Source organism: Gallus gallus, chromosome 1 (genome assembly GCF_016699485.2).
Source record: "Gallus gallus isolate bGalGal1 chromosome 1, bGalGal1.mat.broiler.GRCg7b, whole genome shotgun sequence".
Classification (NCBI taxonomy): Eukaryota; Metazoa; Chordata; class Aves; order Galliformes; family Phasianidae; genus Gallus; species Gallus gallus.
Genome location: NC_052532.1, coordinates 103,270,211 through 103,294,860, shown reverse-complemented (window position 1 = coordinate 103,294,860; position 24,650 = coordinate 103,270,211). Strand labels below are relative to the sequence as shown.

The 24,650-nt window shown below is 40.7% G+C and overlaps 1 long non-coding RNA gene across 1 annotated transcript in view; it reads left to right on the top strand.

The window, feature by feature from the left end:
• The first annotated feature begins 307 nt into the window (after positions 1-307).
• LOC124417635 overlaps positions 308-24,650 on the top strand; it is a 29,729-nt gene continuing 5,386 nt past the window's right edge. The window contains exon 1 of the long non-coding RNA XR_006933011.1: positions 308-368. This is a non-coding gene — a long non-coding RNA (uncharacterized LOC124417635). The remainder of the gene's footprint in view (positions 369-24,650) is intronic.

Below are 24,650 nucleotides of genomic sequence, written 5' to 3'. Positions count from 1 at the left end.
CTTTAATTGTTCTTCTAGGGAAATAACAACAACAACAAACTTGTTTTCTTGTTTTATGTTTCTCTTACAATTGCATTTGAACCTCTAGAGCACACACGTGCCTAAACGTATTCCTCAGAGCCAGTATGACTGTGATTCTACAGATTGATCCACTGCCAGTCATCCATTGTGGTGCCTTTCCCAACTTATAGATCTCTAGTTCAAATGTATGAACTTTTAAATCGTGCATGTGATGTGTTACCATGTAGATGGTTCTTTGCCTTTAGGAGGAAAAACTGGTCCTAGCTATGGTCACATAATTTGTTACAGGCTTGATTAAAGAGGTCTGGAGATGGAACAGGATTAGACACAGCCTTTGAGGAAGCCTGGTGAGTTGATGTTGAAGCACTTTTACAGGGTTGCGGAGAAAATAATCCCCCGCATTACTCTGCCTTGTGGTGTATTTGATCTTTGGGAAAACAAGAAATCTAACTTAATTTTACATTATGCTGTGATATTTTTATGAAGGGCGTGATGCATGCACTATTTGAGATTGTTTCTCTTCTTCTTGGATTTGCCAGCCTAACACCTTTCACAGGCATGAAATCCTCATTTTAAATGTGGTGAGCCAAGATCTAAAGGATAACGCCCAGATATCAAGCACTTTCAGACAAGAACTGAGAAGCGTGTACTGTTCTACTATTTTAATATTAATGTATCCCTATCCCTCTCCTTGTATAATATAAACCTTTAAAGAAAAAGCAAGTTTGACATTCCTTTTTGAGAATTTAATTTTGCAAGTAAGTCCTAAAGTAATGCAAATAAGATGAAATATTGCCCAAAGACCACTTACAGCTTTTTTCCCAACTGAACTGTACCATCTCTTCTGAATCATGTTAGTGTAGGCTGAAAGTGATGAAAAGCTTTTTGCGTGTAATGACAGCAGCAAACAAAATCTATTTCTGTAGGAACACTACGCACAGTTTCTATCTCCTTTCCTCCTCCCTCTTCTTGATGTTTTGGAGACAGTGCCTGCTCAGTGACCTGCTATGCTCCTGTGTCTAAGGTATTTCTCTCCAGGGGTAGACAGCATCATTTCTTTGTAAAACCATCTCCTTCTGTTTCACTTGTGGAGGAGAAAAAATAACAGGAGCAAATGCTGCTTTCTGCACTCTAGACTTTTTCCCATTGCTCTGTTTTTTCCCTTTAAACGATCTCAAGTAATAGAAAAACTGACCAATTCCCAAGACATTTACATTTCTTACAGTCTTGAAAAAATATGCAGTAACCATCCCTGAATAAGATGTAAAAATATAAAATATTTTATGTATCTCTCCTTAAATGCATTTGAAAACTGGATGTCAAAATCCGCATGCAAATTTAGTAAGAAATAGGGTTTTTTTAGAAGCATTTTGATAAGGGCAACTCACTGATTGTAGGGAATACATGCAAGCACAAACCATTTGTATCAAAATGCTAGTGCCTTTATCCTCAGAGCATAAGAGGTTCTTTAGCACACAGGCTCATAACATTTCCAGAAATAATTTCACCCTTAAATTAGTGGGTTAGGAATTGAGTGTTCCCAATGCAGGAATGCTTTACCAGTTCCATTTATGACACAGTCTGCAAAGATTCTGCTTGATGCAGGGGAAATATCAGAATGAAAAAGACAGAGTCTATACAATCAAAAGCAAAAAGAAAATAAACATGAAAAAAAATAAATAGATATTATCAGGAAATACTGGATAGTTAATCAAAATATTATGTTCTTTACACAAAAAAAAAAATGCTGAAAGATGTAATGATAGGCAAGAAATGTTAAACAACAGTGCCTCTTCTTTATTGCCAAATATTTTAGAACAACAGTGTGTGCCAGTGAAAGCTTGTAACTGAGAAAATGGTTACTGCCTCAAATATACAAATTATAAATGTCTCTTTAATATTAGAAAAATTTAGATTTTCTTTTGTAGGATGTCTGTATCCCTTAAACATGCAGCATATGTTCAGGACAAAGTGTCAAAATGTGTAACTTACGTGAAGTTGGAACAAACTGTACTGTGCTTACTTTCATGGCTAAAGGTGTTTATTTCACTGTTTTCAAACTCTGGAAAGAAATGAAAATATATTATTCTGAAAGTAAGCCCCCTGCTCCTCTGAAAAACAAACCTTTGCACACACAGATGTACACACACACAAAATTCTGGATGCTTGTAGACAGATCTACTTTCAAAAGTTTCATTCAAGAAGTTTATTGACATTTTTTCTTCAAATAACTTACTACTAAAGAGGGGAGAAAATTCATTATATTTCTGACAGATTTAGTTATGCTCATTACTGAAATGGCATAATCAGTTATGAAAATTCTATTCCAGTCAACATCAGAATACGTTATTTCTTCTGAGCTGAACACTTTGACAAGATGCACATAATACCTTCTCAGTTAACTCAGTGACTGTAGAAAACAAATTCGAAAATATACATCATTGTGTGTGAGCTCTGAATCAGCACATCCAATTTTTCCACACCAAGATGGAACAATGTGTTGAATGACGCTTGCTTTTCAAATAACTCTTTGATTCTGAAATAGCTGGATCAGCTTCCTGATCATCAGCCTATTATGTCAAATATGCTCATGCACTTAGTTGGTTTCAAACTGGATTACTGGCAAATTAATGACACGTATTAGGTCTCCTCTTTATGTGTAAGGTCTTTGTAGATCTTGTAAATAACCTTTTAAAATTCTTGTCCTTATCTTTAGCATGGAGATGCTGATAGGCGCGGGATAGAGATCTGAATTAATCCATGTCAGAAAGATTGCAGCTATGCTTGTTTCATGTGATTATAAAGACAGAAGAAACAAAACAAAACACATGGCCCACCCACCTAGCAAATATTATACAGATTGTTTTTCCTTGGAATGATACTTCAGGATAGGTCTCAGTATTACATTTGAAAACATTTCAAAACACTTAAAATTTCCTAATCCTCTTTCTCGGCAATGTCATTTTAAGTGCTCCTTTCCACCAAGAAAGCCTTTGAAATAGTATTTCTCACTAAAACAATCAAATTAGGACATTTTTCACCTTTATATTTTGTCTCTCATGACATTTCTGAAGATTTTATTTATTTCTGCCTGACCTCAGTTGTAGCCACCACAAAAATTTTTGACAAAAAAATAATTAAGACTTAGAAAATTTTGTCATGATGCAAAAGGAGAACGAATACTTTGTTCACTTAATCATTTTTAGCATGAAGTTACCACATTAAATCTTTTTGAAGCTTAGTAACATATGAGACCTTGAAATGTACACCTCTGAATGCAAGCAAGTAGCAATGCTTAGGTGGTTTTTGTTTCTTCTCTTTTTTTTTTTTTGTGTGTGTGTGTGTTTGTGTGTGTGTGTGTGTGTGATTTTTTTGTTCAAAGCCTGTTTTAGTACTGTCTTTTGCCTCAGATACAAGCATCTTTTTTCATTTAACAGTAGAGATTATTTCCTTTTCAAGACATGACAATAACTCAGAAATACTTGCTTTCCACTATACATTTGGCAGAAAAAACTGTTTACACACCTACCCCTACTCACACATCTAAGTAGCCTGACATGGAATCACTTATAGCTTTGTTCATATTTCCATCAAGTATCTATTCTTTCGTCCCTTTTTGGAAAGTCCCTCTTGTAGTATGTATGTAATCATTTCCCCTTCTACTTTATTCCAAAATTATCCTTTGGTTCAGAAATCTACACATTTTTAAGATTGCCCCAAACTGCAGTATTTTCTAAGGTTCCCAATCTCTTAGTGTTTGGTAAATGTAGTCTTTTTTAGGTTGATTGTCTGCACTTATTCTTCTCCAAACACAGTTTTTAACTGGAAGTTTAGAATCAGACAGAATCATAAAACAGAGAGTCACAGAATCAGAGGATTGCAAGATTTGGAAGGGACCTCAAGAGATTATCAAGCCCAGTCCCACTGCTAAAGCAGGTACCCTTCAACAGATTGCACAGGTAGGTGTCCAGACGAGTCTTGAATATCTCCATAGAAGGAAAATCAACAGCCTCTCTGGGCAACCTGTTCCAGTGCTCCATCACACATCATAAAGAAGTTCTTCTGTGTGTTAGTACAGAACTTCCTGTGTTCAAGTTTTAGGCCATTACTTCTTGTCCTATCATTATAGACCACCAAGAAATCCTGGCCTCATCTATTTGCCTCCCACCTCCCTTTTTTATTTAAAAATATTTAATAAATCCCCTCTCATTCTTCCGTTCCCCAAGCTGAACAGACTCCAGACCCCAGCAGGTCATGCTTGACCAACCTCATCTCCTTGTACAACTGGGTAATCAGACTGGTAGACAAGGGAAAGGCTGTTGATGTAGTCTACCTAGACTTCAGCAAAGCCTTTGACATGGTCTCTCACAGTATTCTCCTGGGGAAACTGGCTGCCCATGTCCTGGACAGGAATACTCTACTTTGGGTAAGGAATGAGCTAGAGGGCGATGCCCAACAGATAGTAGTTAATGGAGTTAAGTCCAGCTGGCAACCCGTTACAAGTGGTGTCCCCCCGGGATTGGTACTAGGGCCCATCTTGTTTAATATCTTTACTGATTACCTAAATGAGGGGATTGAGTGTATCCTCAGTAAGTCTGCAGATGACACCAAGTTCGGAGGTAGTGTCGATCTGCCTGAGGGTAGGGAGGACCTTCAGAGGGATCTAGATAAGCTGGATTGCTGGACTGAGGTGAAGGGGATGAGGTTCAACAAGGCCAAGTGCCGGGTCCTGCACTTTGGCCTCCATAACCCCATGCAGAACTATAGGCTTGAGGCAGAGTGGCTGGATGACTGTGAAGAGGAAAGGGACCTGGGGGTGTTGGTTGATGTTTGGCTGCACATGAGCCAGCAGTGTGCCCAGGTGGCCAAGAGGGTCAATGCCATCCTGTCCTGCATTAGAAATAGTGTGGCCAGCAGGAGCAGGGAGGTAATCATCCCCCTGTACTCAGCACTGTTGAGGCCGCGCCTCATGTAATGTGTTCAGTTTTGGGCCCCTCACTGCAAGAAAGACATTGAGGCCCTGAAACATGTCATAGAAGGGCAATGAAACTGGTGAGGGGTCTGGAGCACAAGTCATGTGAGAAGCGGCTGAGGGAGCTGGTATTTTTTAGTCTGGAGAAGAGGAAGCTTCTTCTACATCTTCCTGAAGGGAGGTTGTGATGAGGAGGGGTTTGGCCTCTTCTCCCAGGCAATAAACAGGACCTGAGGAAATGGCCACAAGTTGTGCCAGAGGAGATTTAGATTAGACATAAGGAAAAACTTTTTCTCTCAGAGAGTGGTCAGGCACTGGAATGGCCTGGCCAGGGTGGTGGTGGAGTTGCCATCCCTGGCAATGTTGAAGAGGCATCTGGATGAGGAGCTATGAGATATGGTTTAGTGGCTTGTGGTAGGAATAGTAATGGAAGGACTGTTGGACTAGATGATCCTGTGGGTCCTTTCCAACCTTGTGATTCTATGATTCTGTGATTCAGTTATTCAGCCTTTCCTCATAAGGGAGATGCTCCAGGCCTGCTTTGTGGACTTCTGCTGGACTCCTTCTAGGAAATCACTGAATTTTTGAACTGGGGAGCCAAGAACTGGGTGCAATATTATAAATGGGGCCTCACTATGTCAAAGTAGAGGGGGAGGATCACCTTCCTGAACCTGCAGGACACATTCATTTTAATTTACCCCAGGATACCATTGGTTTTCTTTGCCTCATGGGCACACTTCTGGCTCATGGCCTGTTTATTGCCCACCAGGACACCCAGGTCCTTCTCCACAGAGCTCCTCTACAGCAGGTCACCCCTAACCTGTACTGATGTATGTGATTATTCCTCCCTATATGCAAGACTGTACACTTGCTTTCGTTAAACCTCATCAGGTTACTCCCTGCCAACAGCACCTTAACACAGACACTGACTTGAAGTCACATTCATGCACCCATTCCCTTCCCACAAAAATATTACATTAGAGAGCCATTTCCTGTAGTTTTTAGGCCAAGTGGTGCATTTTTGCAGCTAGAAACAAGGAAGAACCAGCATTGTATATCACTAAATAGACATCAAAAATCGTTAAGTTTTAAAATTCTTCAAATCTATCTTTTTTTTCTTCCACTATCATAGAATCATAGAATGGCCTGGGTTAAAAAGGACCACAGTGGTCATCAAGTTTCAACCTCCCTGCTAAGTGCAGGGTCACCAACCACCAGACCAGGCTGCCCAGAGACACATCCAGCCTGGCCTTGAATGCCTCCAGGGATGGGGCATTCACAACCTCCTTGGGCAACCTGTTCCAGTGTGTCACCACCCTCTCTGCAAAATACTTCCTCCTAAAATCTAACCTAAAGCTCCCCTGTCTCAGTTTAAAACCATTCCTCCTTGTCCTATCACTAACCAACCCTCGTAAACAGCCATTTCCCTTCCTGTTTACATGCTCCCTTCAAGTACTGGAAGGCCACAATGAGGTCTCCTCAGAGCCTTCTCTTTTCCAAGCTCAACAAGCCCAGTTCCCTCAACCTTTCTTCATAGGAGAGGTGCTCCAGCCCTCTGATCATCTTAGTGGCCCTCCTCTGGACCCACTCCAAGAGCTCCATGTTATTCCTGTTCTGGGGGCTCCAGGCCTGGGTGCAGTAATCCAGATGGGGCTTCACAAGAGCTGAGTAGAGGGATCAATCACCTTCCTCTCCCTGCTGGCCACTCTTTCTTTAGTGCAGCACAGAACACAGTCGGCTTTCCAGGCTACAAGTGCACACTGCTGGCTTATGTCCAGCTTCTCATCTACCTAGACCCCCAAGTCCTTCTCCGTGGGGCTGCTTTCAAAGAGATCTGCCCCCACTTTGTATGAATACCTGGGACTGCCCCGACCCAAGTGCAGCACCCTGCACTTGGCCTTATTGAACCTCATTAGGTTTTCATGGGCCCACTTCTCCAGCCTGTCCAGGTCCCTGTGGATGGCTTCCCTGCCTTCCGGTGTATCGACTGCACTGCTCAGCTTGGTGTAATCTGCAAACTTGCTGAGGGTATACTCGAAGCCATCATCTATGTCATTGATGAAGATGCTGAAGAACACCAGTCCCAAGACTGACCCCTGAGGGACACTGCCTGTGACTGGCCTCCACCCTGACACAGAACTGTTGATCACAACCCTTTGGCTGTGTCCAGCCAGCCAATTCCTAATCCATAGAACAGTCCATCCTTCAAATCCATACTTCTCCAATTTAGAGAGAAGGATGTGATGAGGGACACTGTCAAAGGCTTTGCAGAAGTTCAGGTAGATGACATACACTGCCCTTCCCCCATCCACCGAAGCTGTCACTCTATCATAGAAGGCCACCAGACTGGTCAGGCACAATCTGCCTTTGGTGAAGCCGTGCAGGCTTTCTCAAATCACCTCTTTATCTCATATGTGAGAGCCTTAACATAGCTTCTAGGAGGATCTGCTCCATGACCTTCCCAGGCACAGAGGTGAGGCTTTCCGGTCTGTAGTTCCCCGGGTCCTCCTTTCTCCTTTTCTTAAAAATGGGAGTAATGTTTCTGTTTTTACAGTCACTGGGGACTTCATCATACAGCCATAATTTTTCAAATATGATGGAGAGTGGCTCGTCAACTACATCAGACATCTCTTTCAGAACCCTAGGATGGATATCATCTGATCCCGTGGACTTATACACACTGTTTCATGAGGAGGACTTGAACTTGTTCCACTGTTACAGTGGGACAGAAACCACTCTCCACACCCTCATCTAGAGGCTCATGGTCCTGGCAGACACAGGAAGCCTGACCACCGGTGAAGACTGATGAAAGCACTCACTGATTACCTCAGCTTTTTCTACGTATGAGGAAGCCAGATCCCCATTACCTTTCATTAGAGGGGGAACACACTCCTTGGCCTGTCTCCTCCTGCCTATGTACCTGTGGAACCCCTTCTTGTTATCTTTCACATCCCTCACCCAGTTCAGCTCCATCTGCACCTTGCCTTTCCTAATCCTATCTCTACACACACAGACAACAGCCCTGTATTCCTCCAGGCTACACAGCACTGCTTCCACTTTCTGTACATTTCCCTCTTTTCCCTCAGTTTAAGCTGCAGGTCCTTGCACAGCCACAACGGTCGCGTGCCTTTCCTGCTTGACTTATTCTGCTGGGGGATGGAGAACTGTTGGGCTCTCAGAAGGCTCTAAGAAGCTCTCTTAAAGAGCTGCCAGCTCTGTTCTGTACTGATGCCCTTAAGGACAGTTTCCCAGGGGATCCCAGTCAGCACTTCCTCAGGCAGCCGGAAGTTTGCTCTCCTAAAGCACAGGGTCCTAGCTCTGTTTTTTGCCAGGCATGCATTCTTCAAGATCACAAACTTCACCAAGGCATGGTCACTACAGCCCAGGCTGCCTCCAATCTTACCCTTTCAAACTATCTTTGTTTTAAGGTACAAAAAAGGACTGTCATCAGAAACATCAAACTGTATCTTAAAGCTCTCCATTCATTTGAATAACCTGGACGCTGTCAGACGCTGCTTTTAACTCATTTGCAAGGACTTCAGTTTCCTTCTTCTCTAACTAATGCTCAGTTGAACTGCTGGAATCTTTTGTCCTGCTTAAATTCCCCCTCCTCTTCCCACAGCTCCGGTTGTTTGAAACGTGCATATAAAGATATCTTTGTTACCCTTTCTGGAAAAGGAACAGATTCTTCAGTCTTGTAGTTCTCTGAGAATTTGAGATTTTAGTTGGCTTTTGGCAAAGAAGATCACCATTTTGGCAGTGAAACTAGAGTTCATTGATTAAGATATTTAGAGATTCCTCATTGAATTGGTGGGTCAGAGCTCATAGTTCTCTTATTCTCAACTTAAAAATAACAATAACAACAACAAATTGATTTCTAAACACAAGCTTTCAAATTAGTAGCAAAGCCTGACTTTCATAAATTTCCTAGAAATGTATTATTATGTAAATGAAGTTGATATTAAAGAGAGCCTCTCTAGAGTTCAAACACAGGTTATTTGGAAGGCTGAAGCATCTGTATGTTGTATCAGTTAGAATTCCTATGTTTTACTCGTGGAGCTCCTACCATGTCTGTTTTTCCATTCCAGTGGCAGATTGATTTCATATTTAATTTCACATGCACCCCATATGCACAACTATAATTTGTGTGTACCTTTCAGCTGACTTTATAGAGTGAACTGATTTAACTTTTCCTCAGGAAAAGGCATCATAAAAGTAGGTGTTGGTATGCCAAGTCCAAGTGTTTTTTCCTCAGAGTAAGCTATAACAGTTCTTGCAGGCACTAGAGTCTGATAAGAACAGAGTTAAGATTCATTTCAGATTTAATCTAAAGAGATATGTTTCCTTCTGCAGAAATTGTTCTGCTTCATAATTATCTGAGTAATAGGCAGCTATTCCAAAAAGTTGCAGGCCTAAAATGGTCTAGTATTACTCTTGGGTTAATATTCACCTAATACACCACAAGTAGTGTTACAGTCTTCTGTAACAGTGTCGCATTATTTCTTTCTTTGATTTCTGTTATTGAAAAATTAGGCTTTTATAAACTTTAAACAATATCCATAGCAAATACCAAGGAAAAAAAAAACAGATAGCACTTCTATATAGCAGTAGGGACTCACCTGCATTACATTTCATAGAATCATAGAATTACTCAGGTTGGAAAGGACCTCAAAGATCATCAAGTCCAACCGCAGCCTAACCATAGTACCCTAACTCTAACAACCCTCTGCTAAATCATATCTCTGAGCACCACATCCAAACGGCTCTTAAACACATCCAGGGATGGTGACTCAACCACCTCCCTGGGGAGTCTATTCCAGTGCTTAACCACCCTTTCTGTAAAGAACTGTTTCCTAACGTCCAACCTAAACTTGCCTTGGCGCAACTTGAGGCCATTTCCCCTTGTCTTGTCACCTGTTACCAGTGAGAAGAAACCTACCCCACTCTCACTGTAAGCACATTTCAGGTACTGGAAGAGAGTAATAAGGTCTCCCCTTAGCCTCCTCTTCCCCAGACTAAACTGCCCCAGCTCCCTCAGCCTCACCTCATAGGGCTGATTTTCCAAGCCCTTCACTACCTTGTTGCCCTTCTCTGGACCTGCTGCAGTACCTCCATGTCCTTGTTGTACTGAGGTGCCCAAAACTGAGCACAGTACTCGAGGTGAGGCCTCACCAATACCGAGTACAGGGGCAGGATGACTTCCCTAGTCCTACTCACCCCACCATTCCTGATACAAGCCAGGATGCTATTGGCCTTCTTGGCCACCTGGGCACACTACTGGCTCATATTCAGCCGACTGTCCAACAGTACACCAAGGTCCCTTTCCATCAGGCAGCTTTCCAGCCACACCTCCCCAAGCCTGTAGGGTTGCTTGGGGTTGTTGTGAACAAAATGCAGGACCCAATACTTGGCCCTATTGAAACTCATACCATTAACCTTGGCCCATCGATCCAGTCTATCCAGGTTGCTCCGTAGTGCCCTTCTCCCCTCTGGCATATCAACACTCCCTCCCAGCTTGGTGTTGTCTGCAAACTTACTGAGGGTGCACTCAATCCCCTCATCAAGATCATCAATGAAGATATTAAACAGAGGCGGCCCCAGCACTGAGCCTTGGGGGACACCGCTCGTGACCGACAGCCAACTGTATTCAACTCCATTGACCACAACTCTTTGGGCCCGGCCATCCAGACAGTGCTTCACCCAGCGGAGCGTACACCCATCCAGACCATGGGTAGCCAACTTCTCCACAAGAATGTTATGGGGGACAGTGTCAAAGGCCTTACTGAAGTCCAGGTAGACCACATCGACAGCCTGACACTCATCCACTAAGTGGGTCACCTTGTCATAGAATGAAATCAGGTTTGTCAGCCAGGATCTACCATTCGTAAACCCATGCTGACTGGGCCTGATCCCCTGGTTGACCTTTAGTTGGTCCATGATGGTTCTTGATGGTTCCCTGGCACCGAGGTGAAACTGATAGGCCTGTAGCTACCAGGATCGTCTTTTTGGCCCTTTTTGAAGATGGGCGTCACATTTGCCAGTTTCCAATCCACTGGAACATCCCTGGTTAGCCAGGACTGCCGAAAGATGATGGAGAGTGACTTGGCAACAACATCCGCCAACTCTCTCAGCACTCTAGGGTGCAGTCCATCCAGCCCCATGGACTTGTAAGCATCCAGCTTTTGCAGCAGGTCCAAAACTATCTCATCTTGGATCATGAAGGGCTTATTCTGTTCCCCATCCCTATCTACCAACACAGGGGGCTGTGTTCCCAGGGAGTAACAAGTCTTATTATTAAAGACTGAGGCAAAGAAAGAATTAAGTACCTCAGCCTTAACCTGATCCTTGGTGATCAGGTTGCCTTCGGCATCCAAGAGGGGATGGAGATTTTCCCTAGCCTTCCTCTTGCTGTTAATGTGTTTATAAAAGCATTTACTGTTTACCTTTGCTTTAGTGGCCAAGCTCAGTTCTAGCTGCGCTTTGGCTTTTCTAATTTTCTCCCTGCACAGCTTCACTACATACCTGTAATCCTCATAAGTATCTTGCCCACTCTTCCAGAGACCATAAACTTTCCTTTTGTTCTTGAGATCCAGCCAAAGGTCTCTGTTCAGCCAGCACGGCCTCCTTGCCCGTCAGCTCATCTTCCGTGACATGGGGATGGTCAGGTTCTGCACCTTTAGAACAGTTTCCTTAAAATATTCCCAGCCTTCCTGAGCTCCCACGCTCTCCAAAACTACCTCCCAAGGGACCATCTCAACCATGGTCCCAAAGAGGTTGAAGTCCACCCTCCGGAAGTCCAAGGTGGCACTTCTGCTGACTCCCCTCCCCCCTTGTGGTTCAACAAGGATAGAGAAATCTAGCATTTTGTGATCACTTTGCCCCAGATGGCCTCCAACCTTTACATCCCCCACAAGACCTTCTCTGTTGACAAACAGCAGGTCCAGGATATTGCTTGCCCTTGTCGGCTCCCTCACTAGCTGTGCCAGGAAGTTATCTCCCACACACGGTAGGAACCCCTGGGACTTTTCCCTGTCAGCTGTATTATAATTCCAGCAGATGTCTGGGAAGTTGAAGTCCCCCGCCAGAACAAGGGGGAGAGATCTAGAGACCTCACCCAACTGTTTATAAAGCCTCTCATCCACCTGGGTGGGTGGCCTGTGGGAGCAGACTCCCACAATAACGTCAGTCTTGTTGGCCTTTGCTTTTATTCTGATCCATATGCTCTCAGCCCCATCATCACCCTCATTAATTTCCACACATTCATAGTCTTTTTTAATATAGAGAGTTACACCATCACCTTTCCTACCCAGCCTGTCTCTTTTGAAAAGCCGGTAGCCCTCCATCACTTCACTCCAGCTGTGGGAGTCGTTCCACCACGTTTCTGTGATGGCAACTATATCATAACTTTCCAAACACACAATGGCCTCCAGCTCCTCTTGTTTATTACTCATGCTGCGTGCATTGGTGTACAGGCACCTGAGCTTGATCTCCTTGCGAGTGGCAGTAACCCTAATACCCTCATCACCACACTCAGGTGTTTCCACAGCCACCACCTCATACCTGCCCTCGTGTTCTTCCTACAAAGGCGTAAGTCATCCTCCTTTTTCACCAAGGCACAAGACCATGGGGTCTTACAAGCACATCCCTCTTCTTCAAGCACAGGGACATTACGCTCAGGCTCGATGTTAGTAATCCCAGTTACACTCCCACCCCCCTTCATACCTAGTTCAAAGCTCTGTGAATGAACTTACCCAACTCCCATCTTAAGACCCCTCTCAACCGGTGGGAGAAGCCACTCCTATCAGCCGCTGACTGGCCCAGGCTCTTGCAAACAGAGCCGAGGTCAAAAAATCCAAACCCCTGCCGGGCACACCAAGCTCTGAGCCAGATATTAATATGTTGGCCCATTATATCATATATATTTCTTTACATTTAGGTGGAAATTCATGCCAACCATGGCTTTCCAAGCAGGAGCTGTTCAAAATAGAAGCTTTAGCTCTGTCTTGTCAAAATGCTGGATTTGTTGGGGGGGGAGGGTTGTTTTTTTTTAAGAATAATTCAAAAGTTTTTGAAAAGAGTATGGAAGAATGTCATGCTTTTTCAAAAGAATTTGTCAGCTAGAAAGGAACTTCTTCATCTCTTCTGTCTTAAATGTGGTTTTGATATGGACTTGATGATTCATAAGTATGATTCAGTATAGCAGTTTAAATGTTTCTACCATTAAAGTGGTATTTTCTGTCTGGCTTTAGAAAAGAGAGGACCCAAAGGTTCTTCCACTTCCTTCACTCTTTCTTTGTTTTGTTTTGTTTTTCTGTTCACATCATGGATTCTTTCCAGCCCTAGATTGTAAACAGCTTACAAAATATTCTGAGGTGATGCAACTTTGGGTTGCTAAACCCCTGAGTATTTCATACCTCCAAGCATGAAATTAGTTGTCTCCTGGTTCCCCAGTATCTATAGCTTCAATTTATTAAAAAAAAAAATAAAAATAAAAAAAGGCGGACCAGGGATATATATTTGTGACAGTATATAGTCAATAAAAGTCAGTAAAAGTCTAAATTGAAAGGACTATAAATCTCTGAAATCTTTACTGACATATTAATGTTGTCCCTGTTATTTCCAAACATATTTGAAGCATTTCTTGTGACATTAATTAAACATTTCTCATTCTGTTTCTGCCCATTAGCCCAGGTGGCCACCAAATCAATCAAAAATTGAGACTGTGATTGGGAAGCTGCAGTGTAAGGATTTGACCCTTCACTAGAACTCACATACATGGAGGCAAATCTCCTGAAAATAAACTTTTATTGAGCTCTGGTATAAACAGTCAGGACTCCATTAACTTCAGGGTGCTGTCTCACTTCATAGCACTTGAGGTTCTTGCCCTGTTAACCTTTAGGCAGAAACCTTTTTTCAGAACATTTTTCTCATTCTGGTTTAAATTTGAACTCATTTTTATTGCCATTACCTAAAATCCTTCCTTTTTTTGTAGCAGTACTTAGTTTTGTTTTGTTGTTTTTAAGAAGAAATGTAGTTTTATTTTCTCCTCTGTTGCATTTTATTTGAAACTGTGGTTTCCAGGGCCAGCAGCCAACTCAGCAATTGCCTCTTAGAATAGAGATTTGACTGCGATTTATGGAAGAAATATAGGTGTGAGGCCTGCAAGAAAGCTCTAGCTAGGTCTGTTCTTATAACAGAACTCTTTGTCCTGCCTGCCGTGGAAGTTATGTGTGTAAACTCATGAGACTGTTGTGATGGTAGAGAAACTGGAGGTATTTAAACATGGAGAAAAACAGAAAATTGAGCCTCTGGATATGACTTTTAAATGTGTAGGTGGAGTAGTTCTTTTAGAGCCTCTGAATCTATTAATGCTTCTGTTTTGTAGCTGTTAGGACAGGATTTTTCTCCCTGTTCTTTGCGCTAGAGAATGTGGCAGTCACATTTGTCTCTAGAGGATCAATCCAGATGCCAATTTTTCTATAGAAATGAAAAATCTTCCCATAAAATGAAAGCTATGATATGGTATTTTTATTTTTTCCTGTGAATCTCAGTTACTCACTGGAGAGGCATACGGGTTGTACCAGTTGTGCTAAGAAATTGCCCATGAAATCACTTGCAGTGTAAGGTGCTCTTTATTTTGACGAGTTTAGAAATGTGTTGAAGATAGGTGACATAAGGAGAAGGGCAAAATACATCTTCTCTATTTTGAAAGATGAAACAGTATTATATCATTTTAAGAACAACCTTTATGGATCTCTAAGACAGTTGTGGAGTTTGATGCCTGTCTACCTTAGAGCCAAGTCCATAGTAGCTGCTGCAGGGTAAGAGTTGTCACCTACTCCCTGTTTCTACCCATTTTTGTGTTGAATAGCCTTCGCAATATGAGAGAAGTCAGACAGGCCCGACAGCATTTCAGTTTAGTGATTGCTCCTCTACAAGCAGTTACAAACTCTTCAAGAGAAGAGCAGCAGATTGCTGCTAATCTGACAAGCTGGTAGAGTTACTCAGCAAGACAAATTACCTCAGCAGTGGCTCAGTGGAAAACAACAGATTTACGCAAGTAGAAAAACTGGGATCAAAATATCTTTTTATTGTCAGTCCATGACCCAGTCTCATGCACAAACCCAAACATGGATGTTTCCTGTTTCCCTTCATGCTGGCTGCCATCTATGTCTAGCTTGGAGCAAACCAAGGAGTAACCACTGTTTTAAGCCCTGTTGCCCTTATGCTGGGGACCCTATGAGTCTCACATTGTCCTCTTTTCCTGTATAGGACCAAGTGATAAACAGAGAACTGGAGCTCTTAACACTATGCGGGGTTATAAATGATGGTATGTATTTAGCAAAGGGGCTAAATAGAAAATCAGAATTTAATGTTTCTTTTTCTCAACTTGTGCTTTTGCTTATAGCTTTTCTTGATTTTTGTTGTAAACTGTGCTTTAAGCTTACTACAACTTTGTGTTCCATATTATGTTCAACAATATTTTATAATAGGACAGCACTGATGTATTCCACACAATCCACTAGCTTCAATTTGAGTGTTATGAACACTTGACTGCCTTCTGAATGCTCTGCCACCACAGTGAGGCTGTGTCATACCCAGTGGTGTGACACAGTGGTGTGACAAACTTGTATACATACTTTTCATACTTGACAAGGAAGCTGTGGTTCTGGCCTTGGTGGGATCTTTATATAATCAGATGTTTATATTGTAGGTATTCAAAATAAAAAGATAGAAATATTTCTATATCTAGCTGGGGTTTGAACTTAGCTGGTAATGTGTACTTGCTGTAATTTTAATTATTGAGAAAAAAAAATACAGGATATAATTCCTGGGGAGACAAAGCTAAGGAAGATCAGTAGCAAGAACAGAAGAGTTGATAAGTCATTGGGCTTTCCCACACATTCACATTCATTTAGCCTTGCTATCTGAGTCTTTCTCTTGAGTTACTTCTCTCTCCAGAGAGACTGTTCTATGGTAAATACCTTTGAAGAGATTTTCTGCATGAGTATTTCCTCCTTTTCAGCACCTTTAGCCCTCCTGTACTAGACCAAAAAGAACAGTTGAAATTGTGCTTGTTATCCTGCTTATTTCAGTCAAAATGTCTTCATGTTGCAACAGAGAAGGTTAGGGTTGGGTATTAGGAACAATGTATTCTCAGCAAGAGTGGAAAGGTACTGGTCCGGGCTGCCCAGGAAGGCGGTGAAATCACCGTCCCTGGAGGTGTTCAAGAGCTGTGTGGATGTGGCACTGAGGGATGTGGGCGGTGGGCATGGTGGGGGTGGGCTGATGGCTGGACTGGGTGATCTTAAAGGTCTTTTTCAGCCTCAGTGATCTGTGATTATATGATTTTTATTGATATTCATCTAAAGCTCATCTACAGGGCAAGAAGTCTTACCAGATCTTCTAAGCACTTTTGCGCCCTTAATTTACTGCATGAATAGCTCTCCCATTGGTTGTCATGATATATATGTGTGTCTGAGTACTTTCAAAGCAAGGTTGAATCCATCTCCACTCCACATATTAATTTATTTTAACTTCTAATTCTCATATTTATTGTCTATATTCAAAGAATATAATGTTTATTTTGAAGAAAGTATTCTGTATTTTAATGCATTAAAAACAGCAGAGCTCCTTTAAAATTCAGCTCAACCTATACTCATCTAGTGTTTCCTTCATATATTTAATACAGGTTAATTTGAATCCCATTAACTTGGATTTCTCCAGTGCTCTCAGGACTTGTCAAAGTCACTGCACTGTCTCATTTACATCAAGACAGGCTGTGGCATGCTCTAAATTAAAAAATTAGTCAAGTCAGAAACACAGCTCTTGACAAGATGCTAAGTGCATCTTACAGTTAACATCATTTGTCAAATGACTTTTCTCATTAAGTTCAATCTATGTCTTATGCAAAGTTCCCTTGGAGGTATTATTTGTTTTCATCTTGCTCCATCAGTGAAAAGAATAATAGCCTTTTAATTGATCCCTGAGGAACTACAATGTGCAGAACTGTTAATTTCTTAACTAGGTTCTTCTAGGGACTTGAGCACTTATTTAAATACAAAGCTAAATGACAAACCATGTTTTAAATGTTGTTTGTTTCTGTGCTTCCAATTGGTCCAAAAGTAGAGAGGAAATTAACTAATAGAGGAGTTTTTTTGTTTTGTTTTGTTTTGTTTTCCTGTATTTGTGTGATGAAAATGACAAAAGAACTCCAAGAGCCAGGAATGTACAGAAATCAGTCACGCGTTGTGGATAGTGAGCGTTTTGCTTGTTTTCCCATAGACAGCTGTAAATCCTACTGTTAGACTCCTCAACCAGCTTTGGACCACAGTGGTGCGTGTCACAGTGCGTTTTCATCCATGCTACAGTTGTTGGACCAAAAAGAAGACAACACTCCTGACAATTTCTAAATAGATTTTCTGGAGGAATATGTCCCCTTCTGGCTATTTGCCACATCTATTTCCAGTTGCAGGGGCAGGGAAGGAGGTGATGGAGATCCAGTCCAAAATCCTCAGCTGACAGCAAGAATCTTATTTTCCTCCAGAGCAATCCATGAGGAATGAGGAATGAGGTAGAAGGAGCAGGAAGAAGGGAGAAAATTGCAGCCCAGGGTGCAGGCCATGTATGTTATGGCAGATATTACTTGCTTTGCCTACAGCCCACAGTGATATCTCTGTGATGCATAAAGTTTCTATTTATTTAGAAATTGTTTCATAGTCCCTATTTTAAAAGTTGAGTACTGATAATTCATGTGACATTAAAACTTATTAAGCTCTATGTAAGACTTCCTGAAAAGCTCTGTCATCTAGCCTGTACTTCAGGAAAGAGTTAACTAGGGGTACACAAAGAGAAAGTACATACATAAGGTTGTCTCCAGATTTCCCTTTGCAATAACAAAGCACAGACTTCTTTAAGTGGAAACTTGAGAAAGTCATTCATAAACAAGTCTATCATAATATAGCAGTACCTTACATATTATATTCTACAGGTTTGACAGTGCAATTTCACACTCTCTTAACATTTTTTTGTATTAAACTGAGGACATAAATGTCTATTTGGATTCCCTCCAGCTTTTCCTTCTACTGCTATTAAGTCTCTGCTTCTTCAGTCTTTGCTAAACTGGTGCAACTTGCCCTAAAATATCATTGATAGGACTTTCAAATTCTTCACAGATTAAATTTATGGCATAGGATTTGTAATGTAAATGCTGCCATCATTGCAGAACTATAAATTCACTTTCCAGTAATGTTGTAGCACACTTAAGTAAGAAATAAATAAACAAATAACAAAAACACAGAATAAATAAATAAATAAATAAATAAATAAATAAATGGAATCACCAAAACCATCACCTAGGTTTTCTAGAGCAGTTAGATTTCCCTTGCTACAAAGGCAGACTCACAGATGACCATGGTGCTTCTATGGCCATTACTTCCATCCGTGACACTTATCATCTTTTACAGTGAGGGTAGTAAGGCACTGGAACAGGTTACCTAGTGTTGTGGTTGATGCCCCATCCCTTGAGACTTTCATGTCGAGGCTGGATAAGGCCCTCGTCAAGCTGATCTAGCTGTGGTGTCCCTGCTCAATGCAGGGGAGTTGGACTAGATCTCCATCAGAGGTCCCTTTCAACTCTAAGGATTCTATGATTCTAAAACTCAACATGAGAATCTAGTTCTCCACCTGTTCAGCTAAAGAGCTGAACTGTAGATTCATTCATGAGTAAGGTTTAATGCTTTCACTTTCATGTTTTAGTGATTCTTACAAAAACAGACTGGCAAAATTGTGATTCAGTAGAACCCTAGCTGTTACTTGCAGATAATTTTCCGTTACTTTAAATCATATTTCTTCTTTGAATCACCATAGTCTGTCTTTCATGAGATATAGGAAAGCAAAGTTCAAGCAGAGCATGGAAGAGAGGCAAGTTTGAATCCAAAGGAGAAGAAAACCTTCACTGTAGATCCTCAGGCCAGAATATCAGGGAGCTGTGCCAAGAATATAACCATTTTCTATGCTGATGCTTTCATTGATACCTACAAAGGTGTGTAACAAATTTCCTTCTCTTTGCTGCAATTTGTAGCATTAACAGTTACAACGGGAGATGGGAGAGAAGCACTCTTTCACTTTCTTGAACATTTTCTCCTTGGTTTCACGGGTGGCCTTCGTAAACTATTGTCTGTCATTTGGATCTCTTTCTGTTGAATAGCATTCATTTCCCTTAGAAGTATTTTCCCTCATGAGTCAGGTTTCTATCTGAGGCTGAAGACCAGAAGGCAGCAACGATGTCTGTATATCCTCAAATAAGAATCTTTTACAAAATGCTTTATTTCAACATATTTCAGTCTGCTTTCTTAAACTTTTCTATTCCTATTCTTTCCCACTCTGTACAGGGCATTATTACATCTCTTCAGGCCTGAGCACAGAGCTGGGTGACAGAAACTAACATACAAAGGGAGTAGGTATATATTAACTTCATAGAAAGTTACCCCTAAGGTGAGATATCTAAAGACTGCTGGAAGAATGTGGGTGCTGGTAAGATTTACTCTTTAAAATGTTTATGCAAGTTAGATGATTCTCAGCAACTCTGGGCACAAAAACATCTTCACACAGTAATAGGGAATACCCTCTACAGTTGAAATTATTATTAAAAGAGAAGTATAATATTTAATCAAGAAATTCACTGACTGCAGGGAAACAGAAGTCTGCAGATTAATACTAGGAACTGTGAAAGGAAATTCTTTTTTGTATATTTACCCAGAAAACAGCAGAGGACGTAGAGGTGTCCTGCAAGACAAAGATGAAAGAATACAATATGCTTTTATCCCCATTGTAGGGCAAAAAAGAAAAATATTAATAATAACTTTGAAAAAGATCTGAGAGATCTATAATCTAGCCCTTTATGGTAAAATATGAGGTAGTACAACATCTCAATGTAAATTTCTACGTTAAAAAAAATATATATATTATTAGTATTTTGGTACTGATATGCAAAATAGTACAGCACTGTTTTATAAATACATTCATTGCATGACTTCAAAATCTAAAAAAATTAGGCACTGTAGGGGATAGGCTACTCTTTTTTTTCTTCTTTTTCTTCTTCTTCCAGGGCTTCATTTAAAGAAAAAAAGAAAAAAGAAAAAAGAAAAAAAAAAGAGTCAGAGAGAGAGAAAAAAAATAAAAAGAAAAAAGAGAAAAAAAGTCATGGTTCTTTTAATAGCACAGGAAAAAACATAAGGCTAAGCAAGTTGGTCTGTCTAGACGTAAACATAGGGAACACTAAAGCCTTACCTCTCCTTCAGGAAGGAGGCAGAGAGGGCGTGTATGTGTGCTGAGTTATAAGAGTTACTGTCAGCCAGGAAATGTCAAAAGCAAATTGCATCTAGAGAGGACCAGCAAAGAAGCAGGTATACTGAGATGCGTATTTATAGCTGTCCCTTAAAGAAAGCTCCTGCTCATGATGTCTGTGCCCCCATCTCCTCTCACCAAAATCCTTCTTCCTCTCTCATGCCAACAAATAGGGCTTCTGGGCTTATACTGCAAAGCAGCAGCTGTGCAGCTCCTCCCTTCAGCCAAAGCATTTCAACATAATGGCTGTCTGTGACACTGCCATTTCTGACTGACAACAGATGCTGCTACAGCTTGGAGAGTGTTCCTTCACACTAATCAACAGCAACCTGGTAGGATGAGTTTAAAGACATTGACCACATCTGAAATTTCATTTTCATGAACCATGGGGAAAACAAAAGGATTTAAAGTTGTCCTATACAGGTTTTGTAATAAAACAACCCTATGGGGCAAATATTTAAAACTTCAAGTATTCAAGTTTTTCATCAAGTACTGACATGAATCGAGTTTAAGCAAGTATGCACCCAAGATTGTTTTGTAGGCTCCCTTTAGGCAACTACACACCACCAGACCTGAGAGGTGTGTTGTTGGAATAGATGCTTTTGAATATTTTTGATCAATAACATTTTGTTATATCATCTGCCCTCTGCTTGGCTTGTGCCTAGAAAACATTGTGTAACTCCAGCAAGAAAATCAGTATGGCTCAGACAAAATTATCTTGAGCAAATAGAGACTTCTATGGTATGAAATACTTTTCAGTATGAGTATTTCCTCCTTTTCAGCACCTTTTGCCCTCCTGTACTAGACCAAAAAGAACAGATGAAATTGTGCTTGTTATCCTGCTTATTTCAGTCAAAATATCTTCATGTTGCAACAGGGGAGGTTCAGGTTGGATATTCGGAGCAATGTATTCTCAGCAAGAGTGGAAAGGTACTGGTCCAGGCTGCCCAGGAAGACGGTGGAATCACCGTCCCTGGAGGTGTTCAAGAGCTGTGTGGATGTGGCACTGAGGGACGTGGGCGGTGGACATGGTGGGGTGGGCTGATGGTTATCTTAGAGTGGACTCTAATGTCCACTCAGTCATGATGGACTGAGTTATCTTAGAGGTCTTTTCCAGCCTTAACGATTCTATGATTCTATGTTTGTGTGTTTATACATGCCTATATCTTTGTCATAAATGATTGTTTGTATGATAGTAGATGTGAAAATAAAGGAAGATAACGAGTTGTAGAACAGCATTATAACACCATGAAAAACTTAGATACATTAATGACAGATGGGCCAGGTTTGCTTGTGAGCTAGTTGTATTAATGCTTACTAAATTACTATTTCTGTCACTATTTGTGATTATTGAATGACATAATTAGAAGGATACCACTTAGTGTGTAACCCATACCACAGTATTTAAAACTAAATATTTAAGGGTATTTCAGTACAGTGTTGCCACCATGGGAGATACTGAAATTGTCAAAGCTGAGCAAATGTAACTTCTTGAAACTATGGTACGTGAATTATTGCTGCACAGCTTACTGCACTGCACTGGCAAAACCATTGGATTGTGAAAAAATCATAGACAGGAAAAGGAGATTAAGTGAATTTGCACAGGTTTTGGAAAACTATAGCCAGAAGTAAATGTGTGGTTTTACTGATGGTCATCTTTTCAAATAAATAGTTGGCTTTGCTGTCAACTGTGATTGCCCAAAGAAGTGAGAGTAAGAACAGTGCTTCCAGGAATGTCACTGCAGTACAGCCACACAAGCTGACTTGTTTAGTCATATTGTGTTGGTTAATGACAGTTCCAGACACAGTGGTGGAGAATAGAAATATTTCCCATTTGTTCAAGTGAACAGAGGTAGCGAATAACACTTCCAGAAATGATGGCAATTTGCTATGCAACAATAGATAGTTGTGACCTGAGTAAATACCTAGTGAACAGTTTCCATTGGAACTGTAATATCCTTCACTCCTGCGTCTTTTTCATTAAATCTAAGCCAGTTAGAATCAGAAGTGCAACTACTACTCTTAACAAGGACTTCTATAAACTCTCCTGCCTGACAGGATTTTGGAAGGCTGGCAGCTAGTCAAAGCAGGGCAGTTCATCCCATCAAAGAAGTAGCTGTGGTGCCATGAGTTGTAACTCCAGTGAGTTATATAGTGCTGTAAAACCAGCATCAGAGAGATGAAAACTGGGTTAAAAAATTCTGAGCATAAAATTATTAAGAAATGCATAGTTTGGGCTGAAGAAAGCAAAGTAATACACATCACAGAAGGCTTTTTTTGTTTGATTGCTTTTTTGCTGATGTCACAATAGCAGGCAAGGTCACTTTTTACAGAAGTAAGAAGAAAATAGGAAACTACAGCGGAATGAAGCAAGGTGACTGCTCATGCTGTCATAGCCTGTTTTGTAGGCATGCATTATTAAACCATTGCAGTGAGTAGGAATTCAAATGATTCTGTGGGTACAGCTTAGTTCGATGTCTTCTGTCTTCTGAAGTCAAAAAAAGGAATGAATCTGTAGCAGCACATCATTCAACTGGCTTCTCTCAGCCAGCCATCTGACAAAAGAAGTGATTCAAAGCTTCTTTCCTGGCTTTCTTAAAGTTCATAGTTACAGCTAGTTGATGAGGTTGTGTAATTATACAGAGTAGCTTTGTACAGCTTATAAAATACTGTTTTTATTTTAGGCCAGAACTGTCCATCTTCCAAACCCTTGTAACAGAGGGAAGAAAGCAAACACTTCCTTTGATACCCTGCATGAGAGATTTATATTATGATTTTTTGTACATAACAGCACTTCATTCAGCAGAACTCTTTCAAGTCCTATCTCACTCCCATGCAACAATAGTATTTTTAACAACAGTATTTTTTAAATGCAAATTTCCCTTTCACCAGAAGTCCTTTTTTAGGGATGATGGAAATTATTCCCACCATGTTCACGTGATGACAAGTATTTGGAAAGCTATAGGAGCCTGCTTTTGCATAGGGATATAAATATTGACATATCTTCATCATATACATGTCTGTTCAGGATGCAAGATGCTTGGCTTCTTGCAGCACAGTCTAGCCTGAGGACACCATTCCTCAGAGCTGGTTCACCCAATAAAGAGGATCTCTTCCAGGAAGCACACTAAAGTTGAAATCTTTGCTGTGACAATTATATTTCTCTCTCAATATGTGTTATATATAATTTATCGTGTAGACAGCAAAATCATAAAAGCATGGAATAACATGGGTTGAGAAGGACCTCAAAGACCAACTAGTTTCAACCACCCTGCCATGGGCAGGATTGCCAACCAATATACCAGGCTGTGCAGAGCCACATCCAGCCTTGTCCTTCTAGTGTCTTCCTATGTATACTGAACTTTGAGGTAGAAGGAGCGGCACAACAAGGGAGTTAAGTGCAGGCCATGAGCAGCCCACATTCTGAAATACTGACCCACACACATATTTTCAGCTTCCTTACTTCCTTTTTGGCATGGATTTGTTTTAAACATACTGAAAAGAAATGCTTCAGATTTAACTGTATAAATTACTGGCAAATCAGATTGTAAGGTTATTATCAAGTGTGTGGTTGTGCCTTATTTTGGTAGGAGAGCACTAAGTACAAAGTCTTCAATTGTTACATCCATTATTAAATGCAGGGTACAATATAAACATGAGCAACCTGGAAAAAAAGGAGAGTTACGCTACTGACAGGTCTGCAGAACGCTATGCTGACAAAAATTATAAAGCATTTAATTATAAAATTAAGTGTTGGGGAGAAAATAAAGGTGCTTATCACACTTGCAGTGTGCAGTTCAATATATTGAAGGTTATAGTTGAAATATATTACTAAGCTATATTTTTGAAGAAAAACAACTTTTAGATAGAAGTTGCAGCTTTCAAAAAACTACGAACTCTTCATAGCAAACCCATATATTTGATAACAAAACTTTCATGAGGAACAATAGGAAAAATATATCTCAAAAACTAATTACAAGTAGTTTAAAAAGGTAAGCCAAGATCTGAAGAATAAATTATACCCTAGAAATCTTCCCTTTCTTTCTTCATTTCCTTCCCTCTTACCATCACCATCAACAGAAAAAAAAAAAAAAAAAAAAAAAAATCATATTCTTCAACCCGAAGAAGACAAGAATGCTGGAAACAAAATATTTATGATGTTTGCACTATCTGTTATCTATATATTTCTTATATTTTACCTCTTGAGCCATTAGTTTTAAGTTATTTCATAGTCTGCCACGTTTTGTCCTGTTTTAGTTCATTTACAGCAACATATGTGTGTAAGAATTAGAATAGGAATCTGTCTTTC